Source organism: Procambarus clarkii, chromosome 9, assembly GCF_040958095.1.
Source record: "Procambarus clarkii isolate CNS0578487 chromosome 9, FALCON_Pclarkii_2.0, whole genome shotgun sequence".
In the NCBI taxonomy this organism is placed as follows: domain Eukaryota; kingdom Metazoa; phylum Arthropoda; class Malacostraca; order Decapoda; family Cambaridae; genus Procambarus; species Procambarus clarkii.
In genome coordinates this window covers 50,416,803-50,438,647 of record NC_091158.1, presented here as the reverse complement: position 1 = coordinate 50,438,647, position 21,845 = coordinate 50,416,803, and positions in this window count along the sequence as shown.

Sequence of the window (21,845 nt, the reverse complement as noted above, 5' to 3'; positions counted from 1 at the left end):
GGGGAATCGAACCCTAACCAGCACAGAAGCCTTCCAGCAACTGGCATAATAGGTACGCCTTTAACCCACAGCACCACTGCTCAGACCCTTAAAAGCGATGGTAATTTCAGAGTATTTATACACACCAAAGACCACCATCTCCCAAGAGCACTAGAGCAAGTGAGGGGTCATTTTTACGTTTTTCATCAAGTCCCTGTTAATATGGGAGAACACTGTGTCTATGCTTGATGCACAACTCTCCTAAACACGAGAGTGAAGTTATACAACTTTAGAACACTTTCCCATCAGGAGACTCGAACCCTAGCCAGCACAGAAGCCTTCCAGCATCTGGCATAACAGGTACGCCTTTAACACACTACACCATCGCTCAGACCCTTAAAAGAGATGGTAATTTCGGAGTATTTATACACACCAAAGACCACCATCTCCCAAGAGCACTAGAGCAAGTGAGGGGTCATTTTTACATTTTTCATCAAGTCCCTGTTAATATGGGAGAACACTGTGTCTATGCTTGATGCACAACTCTCTTAAACACGAGAGTGAAGTTATACAACTTTAGAACACTTTCCCACCAGGAGATTCGAACCCTAGCCAGCACAGAAGCCTTCCAGCAACTGGCATAACAGTTATGCCTTTAACCCACTGCACCACCGCTCAGACCCTTAATAGAGATTGTAATTTCGGAGTATTTATACACACCAAAGACCACCATCTCCCAAGAGCACTAGAGCAAGTGAGGGATCATTTTTACGCTTTTCATCAAGTCCCTGTTAATATGGGAGACACTGTGTCTATGCTTGATGTACAATTCTCCTAAACACGAGAGTGAAGTTATACAACTTTAGAACACTTTCCCACCAGGAGACTCGAACCCTAGCCAGCACAGAAGTCTTCCAGCAACTGGCATAACAGGTACGCCTTTAACGCACTGCACCACTGCTCAGAACCTTAAAAGAGATGGTAATTTCGGAGTATTTATACATACCAAAGACCACCATCTCCCAAGAGCACTAGAGCAAGTGAGGGGGTCATTTTTACGTTTTTCATCAAGTCCCTGTTAATATGGGAGAACACTGTGTCTATTCTTGATGCAAAACTCTCCTAAACACGGGAGTGAAGTTATACAACTTTAGAACACTTTCCCACCAGGAGACTCGGACCTTAGCCAGCACAGAACCCTTCCAGCAACTGGCATAACAGGTACGCCTTTAACCCACTGCACCACCGCTCAGACCCTTAAAAGAGATGGTAATTTCGGAGTATTTATACACACCAAAGACCACCATCTCCCAAGAGCACTAGAGCAAGTGAGGGGTCATTTTTACGTTTTTCATCAAGTCCCTGTTAACATGGGAGAACACTGTGTCTATGCTTGATGCACAACTCTCGTAAACACGAGAGTGAAGTTATACAACTTTAGAACACTTTCCCACCAGGAGACTCGAACCCTAGCCAGCACAGAAGCCTTCCAGCAACTGGCATAACAGGTACGCCTTTAACCCACTGCATCACCACTCAGACCCTTAAAAGCGATGGTAATTTCGGAGTATTTATACACAACAAAGACCACCATCTCCCAAGAGCACTAGAGCAAGAGTGGGGTCATTTTTACTTTTTTCATCAAGTCCCTGTTAGTATGGGAGAACACTGTGTCTATGCTTGATGCACAACTCTCCTAAACACGAGAGTGAAGTTATACAACTTTAGAACACTTTCCCACCAGGAGACTCGAACCCTAGCCAGCACAGAAGCCTTCCAGCAACTGGCATAACAGTTATGCCTTTAACCCACTGCACCACCGCTCAGACCCTTAATAGAGATTGTAATTTCGGAGTATTTATACACACCAAAGACCACCATCTCCCAAGAGCACTAGAGCAAGTGAGGGGTCATTTTTACGTTTTTCATCAAGTCCCTGTTAATATGGGAGAACACTGTGTCTATGCTTGATGCACAACTCTCGTAAACACGAGAGTGAAGTTATACAACTTTAGAACACTTTCCCACCAGGAGACTCGAACCCTAGCCAGCACAGAAGCCTTCCAGCAACTGGCATAACAGGTACGCCTTTAACCCACTGCACCACTGCTCAGAACCTTAAAAGAGATGGTAATTTCGGAGTATTTATACATACCAAAGACCACCATCTCCCAAGAGCACTAGAGCAAGTGAGGGGTCATTTTTACGTTTTTCATCAAGTCCCTGTTAATATGGGAGAACACTGTGTCTATGCTTGATGCAATAACTCTCCTAAACACGAGAGTGAAGTTATACAACTTTAGAACACTTTCCCACCAGGAGACTCGAACCCTAGCCAGCACAGAAGCCTTCCAGCAACTGGCATAACAGGTACGCCTTTAACCCACTGCACCACCACTCAGACCCTTAAAAGAGATGGTAATTTCGGAGTATTTATACACACCAAAGACCATCATCTCCCAAGAGCACTAGAGCAAGTGAGGGGTCATTTTTACGTTTTTTTCATCAAGTCCCTGTTAATATGGGAGAACACTGTGTCTATGCTTGATGCTCAACTCTCCTAAACACGAGAGTGAAGTTATACAACTTTAGAACACTTTCCCACCAGGAGACTCGAACCCTAGCCAGCACAGAAGCCTTCCAGCAACTGGCATAACAGGTACGCCTTTAACCCACTGCATCACCACTCAGACCCTTAAAAGCGAAGGTAATTTCGGAGTATTTATACACAACAAAGACCACCATCTCCCAAGAGCACTAGAGCAAGAGTGGGGTCATTTTTACTTTTTTCATCAAGTCCCTGTTAGTATGGGAGAACACTGTGTCTATGCTTGATGCACAACTCTCCTAAACACGAGAGTGAAGTTATACAACTTTAGAACACTTTCCCACCAGGAGACTCGAACCCTAGCCAGCACAGAAGCCTTCCAGCAACTGGCATAACAGTTACGCCTTTAACCCACTGCACCACCACTCAGACCCTTAATAGAGATTGTAATTTCGGAGTATTTATACACACCAAAGACCACCATCTCCCAAGAGCACTAGAGCAAGTGAGGGGTCATTTTTACGTTTTTCATCAAGTCCCTGTTAATATGGGAGAACACTGTGTCTATGCTTGATGCACAACTCTACTAAACACGAGAGTGAAGTTATACAACTTTAGAACACTTTCCCATCAGGAGACTCGAACCCTAGCCAGCACAGAAGCCTTCCAGCAACTGGCATAACAGGTACGCCTTTAACCCACTGCACCACCACTCAGACCCTTAAAAGAGATGGTAATTTCGGAGTATTTATACACCTTTATACACACCAAACCCCAAACACCTTTATACACACCGCCTTTATACACACCAAAGACCACCATCTCCCAAGAGCACTGGAGCAAGCGAGGGGTCATTTTTACGTTTTTCATCAAGTCCCTGTTAATATGGGAGAACACTGTGTCTATGCTTGATGCACAATTCTCCTAAACACAAGAGTGAAGTTATACAACTTTAGAACACTTTCCCACCAGGGGAATCGAACCCTAACCAGCACAGAAGCCTTCCAGCAACTGGCATAATAGGTACGCCTTTAACCCACAGCACCACTGCTCAGACCCTTAAAAGCGATGGTAATTTCAGAGTATTTATACACACCAAAGACCACCATCTCCCAAGAGCACTAGAGCAAGTGAGGGGTCATTTTTACGTTTTTCATCAAGTCCCTGTTAATATGGGAGAACACTGTGTCTATGCTTGATGCACAACTCTCCTAAACACGAGAGTGAAGTTATACAACTTTAGAACACTTTCCCATCAGGAGACTCGAACCCTAGCCAGCACAGAAGCCTTCCAGCATCTGGCATAACAGGTACGCCTTTAACACACTGCACCATCGCTCAGACCCTTAAAAGAGATGGTAATTTCGGAGTATTTATACACACCAAAGACCACCATCTCCCAAGAGCACTAGAGCAAGTGAGGGGTCATTTTTACATTTTTCATCAAGTCCCTGTTAATATGGGAGAACACTGTGTCTATGCTTGATGCACAACTCTCCTCAACACGAGAGTGAAGTTATACAACTTTAGAACACTTTCCCACCAGGAGACTCGAACCCTAGCCAGCACAGAACCCTTCCAGCATTTGGCATAACAGGTACGCCTTTAACCCACTGCACCACCACTCAGACCCTTTAAAAGAGATGGTAATTTTGGAGTATTTCTACACACCAAAGACCACCATCTCCCAAGAGCACTAGAGCAAGTGAGGGATCATTTTTACGTTTTTCATCAAGTCCCTGTTAATATGGGAGACACTGTGTCTATGCTTGATGCACAATTCTCCTAAACACAGGAGTGAAGTTATACAACTTTAGAACACTTTCCCACCAGGAGACTCGAACCCTAGCCAGCACAGAAGCCTTCCAGCATTTGGCATAACAGGAACGCCTTTAACCCACTGCACCAACACTCAGACCCTTAAAAGAGATGGTAATTTTGGAGTATTTATACACACCAAAGACCACCATCTCCCAAGAGCACTAGAGCAAGTGAGGGATCATTTTTACGTTTTTCATCAAGTCCCTGTTAATATGGGAGACACTGTGTCTATGCTTGATGTACAATTCTCCTAAACACAAGAGTGAAGTTATACAACTTTAGAACACTTTCCCACCAGGAGACTCGAACCCTAGCCAGCACAGAAGTCTTCCAGCAACTGGCATAACAGGTACGCCTTTAACGCACTGCACCACTGCTCAGACCCTTAAAAGAGATGGTAATTTCGGAGTATTTATACATACCAAAGACCACCATCTCCCAAGAGCACTAGAGCAAGTGAGGGGTCATTTTTACGTTTTTCATCAAGTCCCTGTTAATATGGGAGAACACTGTGTCTATGCTTGATGCACAACTCTCGTAAACACGAGAGTGAAGTTATACAACTTTAGAACACTTTCCCACCAGGAGACTCGAACCCTAGCCAGCACAGAAGCCTTCCAGCAAATGGCATAACAGGTACGCCTTTAACCCACTGCACCACCGCTCAGACCCTTAAAAGAGATGGTAATTTCGGAGTATTTATACACACCAAAGACCACCATCTCCCAAGAGCACTAGAGCAAGTGAGGGGTCATTTTTACGTTTTTCATCAAGTCCCTGTTAACATGGGAGAACACTGTGTCTATGCTTGAAGCACAACTCTCCTAAACACGAGAGTGAAGTTATACAACTTTAGAACACTTTCCCACCAGGAGACTCGAACCCTAGCCAGCACAGAAGCCTTCCAGCAACTGGCATAACAGGTACGCCTTTAACCCACTGCATCACCACTCAGACCCTTAAAAGCGATGGTAATTTCGGAGTATTTATACACAACAAAGACCACCATCTCCCAAGAGCACTAGAGCAAGTGTGGGGTCATTTTTACTTTTTTCATCAAGTCCCTGTTAGTATGGGAGAACACTGTGTCTATGCTTGATGCACAACTCTCCTAAACACGAGAGTGAAGTTATACAACTTTAGAACACTTTCCAGCTGGAGACTCGAACCCTAGCCAGCACAGAAGCCTTCCATCAACTGGCATAACAGTAATGCCTTTAACCCACTGCACCACTGCTCAGACCCTTAAAAGAGATGGTAATTTGGGAGTATTTATACACACCAAAGACCACCATCTCCCAAGAGCACTAGAGCAAGTGAGGGGTCATTTTTACGTTTTTCATCAAGTCCCTGTTAATATGGGAGAACACTGTGTCTATGCTTGATGCACAACTCTCCTAAACACGAGAGTGAAGTTATACAACTTTAGAACACTTTCCCATCAGGAGACTCGAACCCTAGCCAGCACAGAAGCCTTCCAGCATCTGGCATAACAGGTACGCCTTTAACACACTGCACCATCGCTCAGACCCTTAAAAGAGATGGTAATTTCGGAGTATTTATACACACCAAAGACCACCATCTCCCAAGAGCACTAGAGCAAGTGAGGGGTCATTTTTACATTTTTCATCAAGTCCCTGTTAATATGGGAGAACACTGTGTCTATGCTTGATGCACAACTCTCCTCAACACGAGAGTGAAGTTATACAACTTTAGAACACTTTCCCACCAGGAGACTCGAACCCTAGCCAGCACAGAACCCTTCCAGCATTTGGCATAACAGGTACGCCTTTAACCCACTGCACCACCACTCAGACCCTTTAAAAGAGATGGTAATTTTGGAGTATTTCTACACACCAAAGACCACCATCTCCCAAGAGCACTAGAGCAAGTGAGGGATCATTTTTACGTTTTTCATCAAGTCCCTGTTAATATGGGAGACACTGTGTCTATGCTTGATGCACAATTCTCCTAAACACAGGAGTGAAGTTATACAACTTTAGAACACTTTCCCACCAGGAGACTCGAACCCTAGCCAGCACAGAAGTCTTCCAGCAACTGGCATAACAGGTACGCCTTTAACGCACTGCACCACTGCTCAGACCCTTAAAAGAGATGGTAATTTCGGAGTATTTATACATACCAAAGACCACCATCTCCCAAGAGCACTAGAGCAAGTGAGGGGTCATTTTTACGTTTTTAAGTCCCTGTTAATATGGGAGAACACTGTGTCTATGCTTGATGCACAACTCTCCTAAACACGAGAGTGAAGTTATACAACTTTAGAACACTTTCCCACCAGGAGACTCGAACCCTAGCCAGCACAGAAGCCTTCCAGCAAATGGCATAACAGGTACGCCTTTAACCCACTGCACCACCGCTCAGACCCTTAAAAGAGATGGTAATTTCGGAGTATTTATACACACCAAAGACCACCATCTCCCAAGAGCACTAGAGCAAGTGAGGGGTCATTTTTACGTTTTTTATCAAGTCCCTGTTAACATGGGAGAACACTGTGTCTATGCTTGAAGCACAACTCTCCTAAACACGAGAGTGAAGTTATACAACTTTAGAACACTTTCCCACCAGGAGACTCGAACCCTAGCCAGCACAGAAGCCTTCCAGCAACTGGCATAACAGGTACGCCTTTAACCCACTGCATCACCACTCAGACCCTTAAAAGAGATGGTAATTTCGGAGTATTTATACACAACAAAGACCATTATCTCCCAAGAGCACTAGAGCAAGTGTGGGGTCATTTTTACTTTTTTCATCAAGTCCCTGTTAGTATGGGAGAACACTGTGTCTATGCTTGATGCACAACTCTCCTAAACACGAGAGTGAAGTTATACAACTTTAGAACACTTTCCACCTGGAGACTCGAACCCTAGCCAGCACAGAAGCCTTCCATCAACTGGCATAACAGTAATGCCTTTAACCCACTCCACCACTGCTCAGACCCTTAAAAGTGATGGTAATTTGGGAGTATTTATACACACCAAAGACCACCATCTCCCAAGAGCACTAGAGCAAGTGAGGGGTCATTTTTACGTTTTTCATCAAGTCCCTGTTAATATGGGAGAACACTGTATCTATGCTTGATGAACAACTCTCCAAAACACAAGAGTGAAGTTACACAACTTTAGAACACTTTCCAACCAAGAGACTCGAACCCTAGCCAGCACAGAAGCCTTCCAGCAACTGGCATAACAGGTACGCCTTTAACTCACTGCACCACCACTCAGACCCTTAAAAGAGATGGTAATTTCGGAGTATTTATACACACCAAAGACCACCATCTCCCAAGAGCACTAGAGCAAGTGAGGGATCATTTTTACGTTTTTCATCAAGTCCCTGTTAATATGGGAGACACTGTGTCTATGCTTGATGCACAATTCTCCTAAACACAGGAGTGAAGTTATACAACTTTAGAACACTTTCCCACCAGGAGACTCGAACCCTAGCCATCACAGAAGTCTTCCAGCAACTGGCATAACAGGTACGCCTTTAACGCACTGCACCACTGCTCAGACCCTTAAAAGAGATGGTAATTTCGGAGTATTTATACATACCAAAGACCACCATCTCCCAAGAGCACTAGAGCATGTGAGGGGTCATTTTTACGTTTTTTCATCAAGTCCCTGTTAATATGGGAGAACACTGTGTCTATTCTTTATGCAAAACTCTCCTAAACACGGGAGTGAAGTTATACAACTTTAGAACACTTTCCCACCAGGAGACTCGAACCCTATCCAGCACAGAACCCTTCCAGCAACTGGCATAACAGGTACGCCTTTAACACACTGCACCACTGCTCAGACCCTTAAAAGAGATGGTAATTTCGGAGTATTTATACACACCAAAGACCATCATCTCCCAAGAGCACTAGAGCAAGTGAGGGGTCATTTTTACGTTTTTTTCATCAAGTCCCTGTTAATATGGGAGAACACTGTGTCTATGCTTGATGCACAACTCTCCTAAACACGAGAGTGAAGTTATACAACTTTAGAACACTTTCCCACCAGGAGACTCGAACCCTAGCCAGCACAGAAGCCTTCCAGCAAATGGCATAACAGGTACGCCTTTAACCCACTGCACCACCGCTCAGACCCTTAAAAGAGATGGTAATTTCGGAGTATTTATACACACCAAAGACCACCATCTCCCAAGAGCACTAGAGCAAGTGAGGGGTCATTTTTACGTTTTTCATCAAGTCCCTGTTAACATGGGAGAACACTGTGTCTATGCTTGAAGCACAACTCTCCTAAACACGAGAGTGAAGTTATACAACTTTAGAACACTTTCCCACCAGGAGACTCGAACCCTAGCCAGCACAGAAGCCTTCCAGCAACTGGCATAACAGGTACGCCTTTAACCCACTGCATCACCACTCAGACCCTTAAAAGCGATGGTAATTTCGGAGTATTTGTACACAACAAAGACCACCATCTCCCAAGAGCACTAGAGCAAGTGTGGAGTCATTTTTACTTTTTTCATCAAGTCCCTGTTAGTATGGGAGAACACTGTGTCTATGCTTGATGCACAACTCTCCTAAACACGAGAGTGAAGTTATACAACCTTAGAACACTTTCCACCTGGAGACTCGAACCCTAGCCAGCACAGAAGCCTTCCATCAACTATCATAACAGTAATGCCTTTAACCCACTGCACCACTGCTCAGACCCTTAAAAGAGATGGTAATTTGGGAGTATTTATACACACCAAAGACCACCATCTCCCAAGAGCACTAGAGCAAGTGAGGGGTCATTTTTACGTTTTTCATCAAGTCCCTGTTAATATGGGAGAACACTGTGTCTATGCTTGATGAACAACTCTCCAAAACACGAGAGTGAAGTTACACAACTTTAGAACACTTTCCAACCAAGAGACTCGAACCCTAGCCAGCACAGAAGCCTTCCAGCAACTGGCATAACAGGTACGCCTTTAACTCACTGCACCACCACTCAGACCCTTAAAAGAGATGGTAATTTCGGAGTATTTGTACACACCAAAGACCACCATCTCTCAAGAGCACTAGAGCAAGTGAGGGGTCATTTTTACGTTTTTCATCAAGTCCCTGTTAATATGGGAGAACACTGTGTCTATGCTTGATGCACAACTCTCGTAAACACGAGAGTGAAGTTATACAACTTTAGAACACTTTCCCACCAGGAGACTCGAACCCTAGCCAGCACAGAAGCCTTCCAGCAACTGGCATAACAGTTACGCCTTTAACCCACTGCACCACCGCTCAGACCCTTAATAGAGATTGTAATTTCGGAGTATTTATACACACCAAAGACCACCATCTCCCAAGAGCACTAGAGCAAGTGAGGGGTCATTTTTACGTTTTTCATCAAGTCCCTGTTAATATGGGAGAACACTGTGTCTATGCTTGATGCACAACTCTCGTAAACACGAGAGTGAAGTTATACAACTTTAGAACACTTTCCCACCAGGAGACTCGAACCCTAGCAAGCACAGAAGCCTTCCAGCAACTGGCATAACAGGTACGCCTTTAACCCACTGCACCACTGCTCAGACCCTTAAAAGAGATTGTAATTTCGGAGTATTTATACACACCAAAGACCACCATCTCCCAACAGCACTAGAGCAAGTGAGGGGTCATTTTTACGTTTTTCATCAAGTCCCTGTTAATATGGGAGAACACTGTGTCTATGCATGAAGCACAACTCTCCTAAACACGAGAGTGAAGTTATACAACTTTAGAACACTTTCCCACCAGGAGACTCGAACCCTAGCCAGCACAGAAGCCTTCCAGCAAATGGCATAACAGGTACGCCTTTAACCCACTGCACCACCGCTCAGACCCTTAAAAGAGATGGTAATTTCGGAGTATTTATACACACCAAAGACCACCATCTCCCAAGAGCACTAGAGCAAGTGAGGGGTCATTTTTACGTTTTTCATCAAGTCCCTGTTAACATGGGAGAACACTGTGTCTATGCTTGAAGCACAACTCTCCTAAACACGAGAGTGAAGTTATACAACTTTAGAACACTTTCCCACCAGGAGACTCGAACCCTAGCCAGCACAGAAGCCTTCCAGCAACTGGCATAACAGGTACGCCTTTAACCCACTGCATCACCACTCAGACCCTTAAAAGAGATGGTAATTTCGGAGTATTTGTACACAACAAAGACCACCATCTCCCAAGAGCACTAGAGCAAGTGTGGGGTCATTTTTACTTTTTTCATCAAGTCCCTGTTAGTATGGGAGAACACTGTATCTATGCTTGATGCACAACTCTCCAAAACACGAGAGTGAAGTTACACAACTTTAGAACACTTTCCAACCAAGAGACTCGAACCCTAGCCAGCACAGAAGCCTTCCAGCAACTGGCATAACAGGTACGCCTTTAACTCACTGCACCACCACTCAGACCCTTAAAAGAGATGGTAATTTCGGAGTATTTGTACACACCAAAGACCACCATCTCCCAAGAGCACTAGAGCAAGTGAGGGGTCATTTTTACGTTTTTCATCAAGTCCCTGTTAATATGGGAGAACACTGTGTCTATGCTTGATGCACAACTCTCGTAAACACGAGAGTGAAGTTATACAACTTTAGAACACTTTCCCACCAGGAGACTCGAACCCTAGCCAGCACAGAAGCCTTCCAGCAACTGGCATAACAGTTACGCCTTTAACCCACTGCCCCACCGCTCAGACCCTTAATAGAGATTGTAATTTCGGAGTATTTATACACACCAAAGACCACCATCTCCCAAGAGCACTAGAGCAAGTGAGGGGTCATTTTTACGTTTTTCATCAAGTCCCTGTTAATATGGGAGAACACTGTGTCTATGCTTGATGCACAACTCTCGTAAACACGAGAGTGAAGTTATACAACTTTAGAACACTTTCCCACCAGGAGACTCGAACCCTAGCAAGCACAGAAGCCTTCCAGCAACTGGCATAACAGGTACGCCTTTAACCCACTGCACCACTGCTCAGACCCTTAAAAGAGATTGTAATTTCGGAGTATTTATACACACCAAAGACCACCATCTCCCAACAGCACTAGAGCAAGTGAGGGGTCATTTTTACGTTTTTCATCAAGTCCCTGTTAATATGGGAGAACACTGTGTCTATGCTTGAAGCACAACTCTCCTAAACACGAGAGTGAAGTTATACAACTTTAGAACACTTTCCCACCAGGAGACTCGAACCCTAGCCAGCACAGAAGCCTTCCAGCAAATGGCATAACAGGTACGCCTTTAACCCACTGCACCACCGCTCAGACCCTTAAAAGAGATGGTAATTTCGGAGTATTTATACACACCAAAGACCACCATCTCCCAAGAGCACTAGAGCAAGTGAGGGGTCATTTTTACGTTTTTCATCAAGTCCCTGTTAACATGGGAGAACACTGTGTCTATGCTTGAAGCACAACTCTCCTAAACACGAGAGTGAAGTTATACAACTTTAGAACACTTTCCCACCAGGAGACTCGAACCCTAGCCAGCACAGAAGCCTTCCAGCAACTGGCATAACAGGTACGCCTTTAACCCACTGCATCACCACTCAGACCCTTAAAAGAGATGGTAATTTCGGAGTATTTGTACACAACAAAGACCACCATCTCCCAAGAGCACTAGAGCAAGTGTGGGGTCATTTTTACTTTTTTCATCAAGTCCCTGTTAGTATGGGAGAACACTGTATCTATGCTTGATGCACAACTCTCCTAAACACGAGAGTGAAGTTATACAACTTTAGAACACTTTCCACCTGGAGACTCGAACCCTAGCCAGCACAGAAGCCTTCCATCAACTGGCATAACAGTAATGCCTTTAACCCACTGCACCACTGCTCAGACCCTTAAAAGAGATGGTAATTTGGGAGTATTTATACACACCAAAGACCACCATCTCCCAAGAGCACTAGAGCAAGTGAGGGGTCATTTTTACGTTTTTCATCAAGTCCCTGTTAATATGGGAGAACAATGTGTCTATGCTTGATGAACAACTCTCCAAAACACGAGAGTGAAGTTACACAACTTTAGAACACTTTCCAACCAAGAGACTCGAACCCTAGCCAGCACAGAAGCCTTCCAGCAACTGGCATAACAGGTACGCCTTCAACTCACTGCACCACCACTCAGACCCTTAAAAGAGATGGTAATTTCGGAGTATTTGTACACACCAAAGACCACCATCTCCCAAGAGCACTACAGCAAGTGTGGGGTCATTTTTACTTTTTTCATCAAGTCCCTGTTAGTATGGGAGAACACTGTGTCTATGCTTGATGCACAACTCTCTTAAACACGAGAGTGAAGTTATACAACTTTAGAACAATTTCCCACCAGGAGACTCGAACCCTAGCCAGCACAGAAGCCTTCCAGCAACTGGCATAACAGTTACGCCTTTAACCCACTGCACCACCGCTCAGACCCTTAATAGAGATTGTAATTTCGGAGTATTTATACACACCAAAGACCACCATCTCCCAAGAGCACTAGAGCAAGTGAGGGGTCATTTTTACGTTTTTCATCAAGTCCCTGTTAATATGGGAGAACACTGTGTCTATGCTTGATGCACAACTCTCGTAAACACGAGAGTGAAGTTATACAACTTTAGAACACTTTCCCACCAGGAGACTCGAACCCTAGCAAGCACAGAAGCCTTCCAGCAACTGGCATAACAGGTACGCCTTTAACCCACTGCACCACTGCTCAGACCCTTAAAAGAGATTGTAATTTCGGAGTATTTATACACACCAAAGACCACCATCTCCCAACAGCACTAGAGCAAGTGAGGGGTCATTTTTACGTTTTTCATCAAGTCCCTGTTAATATGGGAGAACACTGTGTCTATGCTTGAAGCACAACTCTCCTAAACACGAGAGTGAAGTTATACAACTTTAGAACACTTTCACACCAGGAGACTCGAACCCTAGCCAGCACAGAAGCCTTCCAGCAACTGGCATAACAGGTTCGCCTTTAACCCACTGCACCACCACTCAGACCCTTAAAAGAGATGGTAATTTCGGAGTATTTGTACACACCAAAGACCACCATCTCCCAAGAGCACTAGAGCAAGTGTGGGGTCAATTTTACTTTTTTCATCAAGTCCCTATTAGTATGGGAGAACACTGTGTTTATGCTTGATGCACAACTCTCCTAAACACGAGAGTGAAGTTATACAACTTTAGAACACTTTCCACCTGGAGACTCGAACCCTAGCCAGCACAGAAGCCTTCCAGCACTTGGCATAACAGGAACGCCTTTAACCCACTGCACCACCGCTCAGACCCTTAAAAGAGATGGTAATTTGAGAGTATTTATACACACCAAAGACCACCATCTCCCAAGAGCACTAGAGCAAGTGAGGGGTCATTTTTACGTTTTTCATCAAGTCCCTGTTAATATGGGAGAACACTGTGTCTATGCTTGATGAACAACTCTCCAAAACACGAGAGTGAAGTTATACAACTTTAGAACACTTTCCAACCACGAGACTCGAACCCTAGCCAGCACAGAAGCCTTCCAGCAACTGGCATAACAGGTACGCCTTTAAGCACCTGCACCACCACTCAGACCCTTAAAAGAGATGGTAATTTCAGAGTATTTGTACACACCAAAGACCACCATCTCCCAAGAGCACTAGAGCAAGTGTGGGGTCATTTTTACTTTTTTCATCAAGTCCCTGTTAATATGGGAGAACACTGTCTATGCTTGATGCACAACTCTCCAAAACACGAGAGTGAAGTTATACAACTTTAGAATACTTTCCCACCAGGAGAATCGATCCCTAGCAAGCATAGAAGCCTTCCAGCAACTGGCATAACAGGAACGCCTTTAACCCACTGCACCACCGCTCAGACCCTTAAAAAAGATGGTAATTTCGGAGTATTTATACACACCAAAGACCACCATCTCCCAAGAGCACTAGAGCAAGAGAGGGGTCATTTTTATTTTTTTCATCAAGTCCCTGTGAATATGGGAGAACACTGTGCTTATGCTTGATGCACAATTCTCCTAAACACAAGAGTGAAGTTATACAACTTTAGAACACTTTCCCACCAGGAGACTCGAACCCTAGCCAGCACAGAAGCCTTCCAGCATTTGGCATAACAGGAACGCCTTTAACCCACTGCACCAACACTCAGACCCTTAAAAGAGATGGTAATTTTGGAGTATTTATACACTCCAAAGACCACCATCTCCCAAGAGCACTAGAGCAAGTGAGGGATCATTTTTACGTTTTTCATCAAGTCCCTGTTAATATGGGAGACACTGTGTCTATGCTTGATGCACAATTCTCCTAAACACGAGAGTGAAGTTATACAACTTTAGAACACTTTCCCACCAGGAGACTCGAACCCTAGCCAGCACAGAAGTCTTCCAGCAACTGGCATAACAGGTAGGCCTTTAACGCACTGCACCACCGCTCAGACCCTTAAAGGAGATGGTAATTTCGGAGTATTTATACATACCAAAGACCACCATCTCCCAAGAGCACTAGAGCAAGTGAGGGGGTCATTTTTACGTTTTTCATCAAGTCCCTGTTAACATGGCAGAACACTGTGTCTATGCTTGAAGCACAACTCTCCTAAACACGAGAGTGAAGTTATAAAACTTTAGAACACTTTCCCACCAGGAGACTCGAACCCTAGCCAGCACAGAAGCCTTCCAGCAACTGGCATAACAGGAACGCCATTAACCCACTGCATCACCACTCAGACCCTTCAAAGAGATGGTAATTTCGGAGTATTTGTACACAACAAAGACCACCATCTCCCAAGAGCACTAGAGCAAGTGTGGGGTCATTTTTACTTTTTTCATCAAGTCCCTGTTAGTATGGAAGAACACTGTGTCTATGCTTGATGCACAACTCTCCTAAACACGAGAGTGAAGTTATACAACTTTAGAACACTTTCCACCTGGAGACTCGAACCCTAGCCAGCACAGAAGCCTTCCAGCAACTGGCATAACAGGAATGCCTTTAACCCACTGCACCACCGCTCAGACCCTTAAAAGAGATGGTAATTTGGGAGTATTTATACACACCAAAGACCACCATCTCCCAAGAGCACTTGAGCAAGTGAGGGGTCATTTTTACGTTTTTCATCAAGTCCCTGTTAATATGGGAGAACACTGTGTCTATGCTTGATGAACAACTCTCCAAAACACGAGAGTGAAGTTATACAACTTTAGAACACTTTCCAACCAAGAGACTCGAACCCTAGCCAGCACAGAAGCCTTCCAGCAACTGACATAACAGGTACGCCTTTAACTCACTGCACCACCACTCAGACCCTTAAAAGAGATGGTAATTTCGGAGTATTTGTACACACCAAAGACCATTATCTCCCAAGAGCACTGGAGCAAGTGTGGGGTCATTTTTACTTTTTTCATCAAGTCCCTGTTAGTATGGGAGAACACTGTGTCTATGCTTGATGCACAACTCTCTTAAACACGAGAGTGAAGTTATACAACTTTAGAACACTTTCCCACCAGGAGACTCCAACCCTAGCCAGCACAGAAGCCTTCCAGCAACTGGCATAACAGTTACGCCTTTAACCCACTGCACCACCGCTCAGACCCTTAATAGAGATTGCAATTTCGGAGTATTTATACACACCAAAGACCACCATCTCCCAAGAGCACTAGAGCAAGTGAGGGGTCATTTTTACGTTTTTCATCAAGTCCCTGTTAATATGGGAGAACACTGTGTCTATGCTTGATGCACAACTCTCGTAAACACGAGAGTGAAGTTATACAACTTTAGAACACTTTCCCACCAGGAGACTCGAACCCTAGCAAGCACAGAAGCCTTCCAGCAACTGGCATAACAGGTACGCCTTTAACCCACTGCACCACTGCTCAGACCCTTAAAAGAGATTGTAATTTCGGAGTATTTATACACACCAAAGACCACCATCTCCCAAGAGCACTAGAGCAAGTGAGGGGTCATTTTTACATTTTTCATCAAGTCCCTGTTATTATGGGAGAACACTGTGTCTATGCTTGATCACAACTCTCCTAAGCACGAGAGTGAAGTTATACAACTTTCGAACACTTTCCCACCTGGAGACTCGAACCCTAGCCAGCACAGAAGCCTTCCAGCAACTGGCATAACAGGAACGCCTTTAACCAACTGCACCACCACTCAGACCCTTAAAAGAGATGGTAATTTTGGAGTATTTATACACACCAAAGACCACCATCTCCCAAGAGCACTAGAGCAAGCGAGGGGTCATTTTTACGTTTTTCATCAAGTCTCTGTTAATATGGGAGAACACTGTGTCTATGCTTGATGCACAATTCTCCTAAACACGAGAGTGAAGTTATACAACTTTAGAACACTTTCCCACCAGGGGAATCGCACTCTAACCAGCACAGAAGCCTTCCAGCAACTGGCATAACAGGTACGCCTTTAACCCACAGCATCACCGCTCGGACCCTTAAAAGCAATGGTAATTTCAGAGTATTTATACACACCAAAGACCACCATCACCCAAGAGCACTAGAGCAAGTGAGGGGTCATTTTTACGTTTTTCATCAAGTCCCTGTTAATATGGGAGAACACTGTGTCTATGCTTGATGCACAACTCTCCTAAACACGAGAGTGAAGTTATACAACTTTAGAACACTTTCCAACCACGAGACTCGAACCCTAGCCAGCACAGAAGCCTTCCAGCAACTGGCATAACAGGTACACCTTTAACCCACTGCACCAACACTCAGACCCTTAAAAGAGATGGTAATTTGGGAGTATTTATACACACCAAAGACCACCATCTCCCAAGAGCACTAGAGCAAGTGAGGGGTCATTTTTACGTTTTTCATCAAGTCCCTGTTAATATGGGAGAACACTGTGTCTATGCTTGATGCACAATTCTCCTAAACACGAGAGTGAAGTTATACAACTTTAGAACACTTTCCCACCAGGAGACTCGAACCCTAGCCAGCACAGAAGCCTTCCAGCAACTGGCATAACAGGTACGCCTTTAACTCACTGCACCACCACTCAGACCCTTAAAAGAGATGGTAATTTCGGAGTATTTGTACACACCAAAGACCATTATCTCCCAAGAGCACTGGAGCAAGTGTGGGGTCATTTTTACTTTTCTCATCAAGTCCCTGTTAGTATGGGAGAACACTGTGTCTATGCTTGATGCACAACTCTCCTAAACACGAGAGTGAAGTTATACAACTTTAGAACACTTTCCACCTGGAGACTCGAACCCTAGCCAGCACAGAAGCCTTCCAACAACTGGCATAACAGGAACGCCTTTAACCCACTGCACCACCGCTCAGACCCTTAAAAGAGATGGTAATTTGGGAATATTTATACACACCAAAGACCACCATCTCCCAAGAGCACTAGAGCAAGTGAGGGGTCATTTTTACGTTTTTCATCAAGTCCCTGTTAATATGGGAGAACACTGTGTCTATGCTTGATGAACAACTCTCCAAAACACGAGAGTGAAGTTATACAACTTTAGAACACTTTCCAACCACGAGACTCGAACCCTAGCCACCACAGAAGCCTTCCAGCAACTGGCATAACAGGTACGCCTTTAACCCACTGCACCACCACTCAGACCCTTAAAAGAGATGGTAATTTCGGAGTATTTGTACACACCAAAGACCACCATCTCCCAAGAGCACTAGAGCAAGTGTGGGGTCATTTTTACTTTTTTCATCAAGTCCCTGTTAGTATGGGAGAACACTGTGTCTGAGCTTGATGCACAATTCTCCTAAACACGAGAGTGAAGTTATAAAACTTTAGAACACTTTCCCACCAGGGGAATCGAACCCTAGCCAGCACAGAAGCCTTCCAGCAACTGGCATAACAGGTACGCCTTTAACATACTGCACCACCGCTCAGACCCTTAAAAGCGATGGTAATTTCAGAGTATTTATACACACCAAAGACCACCATCTCCCAAGAGCACTAGAGCAAGTGAGGGGTCATTTTTACGTTTTTCATCAAGTCCCTGTTAATATGGGAGAACACTGTGTCTATGCTTGATGCACAACTCTCGTAAACACGAGAGTGAAGTTATACAACTTTAGAACACTTTCCCACCAGGAGACTCGAACCCTAGCAAGCACAGAAGCCTTCCAGCAACTGGCATAACAGGTACGCCTTTAACCCACTGCACCACTGCTCAGACCCTTAAAAGAGATTGTAATTTCGGAGTATTTATACACACCAAAGACCACCATCTCCCAAGAGCACTAGAGCAAGTGAGGGGTCATTTTTACATTTTTCATCAAGTCCCTGTTATTATGGGAGAACACTGTGTCTATGCTTGATCACAACTCTCCTAAGCACGAGAGTGAAGTTATACAACTTTCGAACACTTTCCCACCTGGAGACTCGAACCCTAGCCAGCACAGAAGCCTTCCAGCAACTGGCATAACAGGAACGCCTTTAACCAACTGCACCACCACTCAGACCCTTAAAAGAGATGGTAATTTTGGAGTATTTATACACACCAAAGACCACCATCTCCCAAGAGCACTAGAGCAAGCGAGGGGTCATTTTTACGTTTTTCATCAAGTCTCTGTTAATATGGGAGAACACTGTGTCTATGCTTGATGCACAATTCTCCTAAACACGAGAGTGAAGTTATACAACTTTAGAACACTTTCCCACCAGGGGAATCGCACTCTAACCAGCACAGAAGCCTTCCAGCAACTGGCATAACAGGTACGCCTTTAACCCACAGCATCACCGCTCGGACCCTTAAAAGCGATGGTAATTTCAGAGTATTTATACACACCAAAGACCACCATCACCCAAGAGCACTAGAGCAAGTGAGGGGTCATTTTTACGTTTTTCATCAAGTCCCTGTTAATATGGGAGAACACTGTGTCTATGCTTGATGCACAACTCTCCTAAACACGAGAGTGAAGTTATACAACTTTAGAACACTTTCCAACCACGAGACTCGAACCCTAGCCAGCACAGAAGCCTTCCAGCAACTGGCATAACAGGTACGCCTTTAACCTACTGCACCACCACTCAGACCCTTAAAAGAGATGGTAATTTCGGAGTATTTGTACACAACAAAGACCACCATCTCCCAAGAGCACTAGAGCAAGTGTGGGGTCATTTTTACTTTTTTCATCAAGTCCCTGTTAGTATGGGAGAACACTGTGTCTATGCTTGATGCACAACTCTCCTAAACACGAGAGTGAAGTTATACAACTTTAGAACACTTTCCACCTGGAGACTCGAACCCTAGCCAGCACAGAAGCCTTCCAGCAACTGGCATAACAGGAATGCCTTTAACCCACTGCACCACCGCTCAGACCCTTAAAAGAGATGGTAATTTGGGAGTATTTATACACACCAAAGACCACCATCTCCCAAGAGCACTAGAGCAAGTGAGGGGTCATTTTTACGTTTTTCATCAAGTCCCTGTTAATATGGGAGAACACTGTGTCTATGCTTGATGCACAATTCTCCTAAACACGAGAGTGAAGTTATACAACTTTAGAACACTTTCCCACCAGGAGACTCGAACCCTAGCCAGCACAGAAGCCTTCCAGCAACTGGCATAACAGGTACGCCTTTAACTCACTGCACCACCACTCAGACCCTTAAAAGAGATGGTAATTTCGGAGTATTTGTACACACCAAAGACCATTATCTCCCAAGAGCACTGGAGCAAGTGTGGGGTCATTTTTACTTTTCTCATCAAGTCCCTGTTAGTATGGGAGAACACTGTGTCTATGCTTGATGCACAACTCTCTTAAACACGAGAGTGAAGTTATACAACTTTAGAACACTTTCCCACCAGGAGACTCGAACCCTAGCCAGCACAGAAGCCTTCCAGCAACTGGCATAACAGTTACGCCTTTAACCCACTGCACCACCGCTCAGACCCTTAATAGAGATTGTAATTTCGGAGTATTTATACACACCAAAGACCACCATCTCCCAAGAGCACTAGAGCAAGTGAGGGGTCATTTTTACGTTTTTCATCAAGTCCCTGTTAATATGGGAGAACACTGTCTATGCTTGATGCACAACTCTCGTAAACACGAGAGTGAAGTTATACAACTTTAGAACACTTTCCCACTAGGAGATTCGAACCCTAGCAAGCACAGAAGCCTTCCAGCAACTGGCATAACAGGTACGCCTTTAACCCACTGCACCACTGCTCAGACCCTTAAAAGAGATTGTAATTTCGGAGTATTTATACACACCAAAGACCACCATCTCCCAACAGCACTAGAGCAAGTGAGGGGTCATTTTTACGTTTTTCATCAAGTCCCTATTAGTATGGGAGAACACTGTGTTTATGCTTGATGCACAACTCTCCTAAACACGAGAGTGAAGTTATACAACTTTAGAACACTTTCCACCTGGAGACTCGAACCCTAGCCAGCACAGAAGCCTTCCAGCAACTGGCATAACAGGAACGCCTTTAACCCACTGCACAACCGCTCAGACCCTTAAAAGAGATGGTAATTTGGGAGTATTTATACACACCAAAGACCACCATCTCCCAAGAGCACTAGAGCAAGAGAGGGGTCATTTTTACGTTTTCATCAAGTCCCTGTTAATATGGGAGAACACTGTGTCTATGCTTGATGAACAACTCTCCAAAACACGAGAGTGAAGTTATACAACTTTAGAACACTTTCCAACCACGAGACTCGAACCCTAGCCACCACAGAAGCCTTCCAGCAACTGGCATAACAGGTACGCCTTTAACCCACTGCACCACCACTCAGACCCTTAAAAGAGATGGTAATTTCGGGGTATTTGTACACACCAAAGACCACCATCTCCCAAGAGCACTAGAGCAAGTGTGGGGTCATTTTTACTTTTTTCATCAAGTCCCTGTTAGTATGGGAGAACACTGTGTCTGAGCTTGATGCACAATTCTCCTAAACACGAGAGTGAAGTTATACAACTTTAGAACACTTTCCCACCAGGGGAATCGAACCCTAGCCAGCACAGAAGCCTTCCAGCAACTGGCATAACAGGTACGCCTTTAACCCACTGCACCACCGCTCAGACCCTTAAAAGCGATGGTAATTTCAGAGTATTTATACACACCAAAGACCACCATCTCCCAAGAGCACTAGAGCAAGTGAGGGGTCATTTTTACGTTTTTCATCAAGTCCCTGTTAATATGGGAGAACACTGTGTCTATGCTTGATGCACAACTCTCCTAAACACGAGAGTGAAGTTATACAACTTTAGAACACTTTCCAACCACGAGACTCGAACCCTAGCCAGCACAGAAGCCTTCCAGCAACTGGCATAACAGGTACACCTTTAACCCACTGCACCAACACTCAGACCCTTAAAAGAGATGGTAATTTGGGAGTATTTATACACACCAAAGACCACCATCTCCCAAGAGCACTAGAGCAAGTGAGGGGTCATTTTTACGTTTTTCATCAAGTCCCTGTTAATATGGGAGAACACTGTGTCTATGCTTGATGCACAATTCTCCTAAACACGAGAGTGAAGTTATACAACTTTAGAACACTTTCCCAC